Source organism: Panthera pardus, unplaced genomic scaffold (genome assembly GCF_024362965.1).
Source record: "Panthera pardus isolate Hobbes unplaced genomic scaffold, ASM2436296v1 HiC_scaffold_12, whole genome shotgun sequence".
NCBI classification, from domain to species: domain Eukaryota; kingdom Metazoa; phylum Chordata; class Mammalia; order Carnivora; family Felidae; genus Panthera; species Panthera pardus.
The window spans coordinates 14,885,023-14,887,171 of record NW_026526677.1 but is presented as its reverse complement, the minus strand read 5'-3'; the positions used below and the strand labels follow the sequence as shown (position 1 = coordinate 14,887,171).

General features: G+C 37.7%; 1 non-coding gene across 1 annotated transcript; it reads left to right on the top strand.

The window, feature by feature from the left end:
- Positions 1–1,638: 1,638 nt before the first annotated feature.
- On the top strand, positions 1,639–1,779 carry LOC128776339 (small nucleolar RNA SNORA18). Its single transcript, XR_008421416.1, has one exon. It is a non-coding gene; the product is annotated as a small nucleolar RNA SNORA18 (small nucleolar RNA).
- The last annotated feature ends 370 nt before the right edge of the window (positions 1,780–2,149 follow it).

Here is a 2,149-nt window from a genome sequence, read left to right as displayed (position 1 = left end):
TATACAAGCATTAAGTTTGTCTTGAGTCATACAAATTATAATAATTCTTTATACTGCTAAGGTATTATGGTTGTAGCATAGGTGTCCCAAATTAAGTAGATATAGTCATGTGGGCTAGAAGTAAAGTGTACAAGCAGTTGATGGTTGAAATAGGGAATCTGAATATAATAACTGATAAAGAAAGAATGTCATAATTCAGATGAGTCTCTTTAGGCTTTGAGACAGATATAGCTACATCACAGATATGAATTATTTTAGTGAGTTTTAATATAATCCAAAAATGATGGTAATTTAGAGGGACTGAGATTTTTGGGTGAAAAATGTATGCAGTAAAGAGGGATATTACCACCCGTCACTTTTATCACCATCTGATAACATTGCACTATCGAAGTATATGATCACTAAGAATCTTTCCAATTTCAACCTGTTTTCTTATTTGTATTTTTATCCATGTAGAAAATTTAACATGAGTATTATTGTTTATTTCAAACATATTTTTATTTATAAACAACTAAGTTATGTTAAGATTACCGAATTTGTATTCAATTTGTTGTACCAGGAATGTTAGAACTACTTAGCTCGAGGGGTACCTGGCTGACTCAGTCAGTAGAGCATGTGACTCTTGATATCTGACTTGCGAGTTTAAGTCCCGTCCTGGGTATGGAACCTAATTAAAATGAAAAAAAAAATAAAATAAAATAAAAAAAGAGCTTCTTGGCTTGAAAAAAAAATTATTTCTCTGTGTGGGAATGGAATTCCCTCTGTGAATTCCACAATGAACACTAGTGGCATATATACATCACTTTTATTTTTCAGATCCAGAGTTTATCCATCTCAAGCAGTTTATCATTGATCGCAGCTGCTGATTTTGCTCTTGGAAGGTTTACACATGAGTAGATTCTAGTTGGCAGAGTTTTGGTTAAAGTCCTGTTCTATTTCAAGACAAGGAAAATATGAAAAGGGGTGTATGTTGGATCCAATTTAGGTGCCTCCCCAGAGACACTCTATCCAACATGTCTTCTGGACATGCTTCTAATATGGAGCTCCTGTGGCTACCGTCACCATATCTCTTGCCAACAGAGTGTATGATCTAATTCCAATTCCGAATTTTGTAATGAAGATGGTGGAATTGCAAAGCTGACGGAGTGTGCAGCCTCACCAGGATATTTTTTAAAGTCAGTGTTCTTGTGGGGAAAGAGTGGGACTCTGACATCGCAAGTAGACACATTTGTGTGGGGAAAGAGTGAGAATTAGGAAGGCATAGATTATCTTTCATCCTCTTGGTTGTCACAAGCAGCCCTGTCTCCCTCGAAAGAGGAGAAACGACACTCTTCTCTAGCCTGGACACCTTGTGATGATCTCATCTGTACAAGTTGTCAAAAAATGATATTTGGTTTCCTCTGGAGCTTCCTTTTATAGTCCTCTTTGCTTCCAAACATCTAACTAGCTGCAAGCCACAGGGAAGTCCAAGCAGGAAAATCCAGTCTTGCTCTAGAAGGACATGTCATACACGAGGGCATTATATGGTCCCTATGTACATCATATGTCTCTACGTACATCATATGTCACACGTGTGACCTACGGGAGCACTTCATGATGGGGAAATGTTATCTAAGAGTGGTGAAGCAGAAGTCTGGAGTTGAGGTCTATCCTGATGGGTTTTTTTTTTTTTTTCCTGCAGACCCACATCATTGGAGATGCCTCGTCAAATAACTATGTTGTTTGTTTTACTCACGGAATTTATTTGTTTGGTCTGTGGAAAAGAACTAGAAGATGTAGCTTCTAAAAGCATAAAAGACTTACCTTTTATCTATTTATGTTTTCAATCTTAGGTATTGGCATCTCCTCAAAGTTTGTATTAGTCTTGGGTGTGCTAGTTGAGGGGTGAATACGATGGGAACTCAGTTCTTATTCAGGGGGCCCTAATGTAAACTGCGTGAAGAAATTAGATCCCAAAGTTTCCGGGTGGAAAAGTATACCATCGGGAAGTCATCAGTGCGTCCATATTCAACTGGAGACAAACTAAGTCCAACTAAAAGGGTTGCAGCTGGACATGGCAACTGAGGGTTGAGCATAGGGTATGTGCGTATGTATGTGTGTGTGATTTTTATGTTTGTGCTTTTAGCATTCTTAGAAGCATCTTTATTAC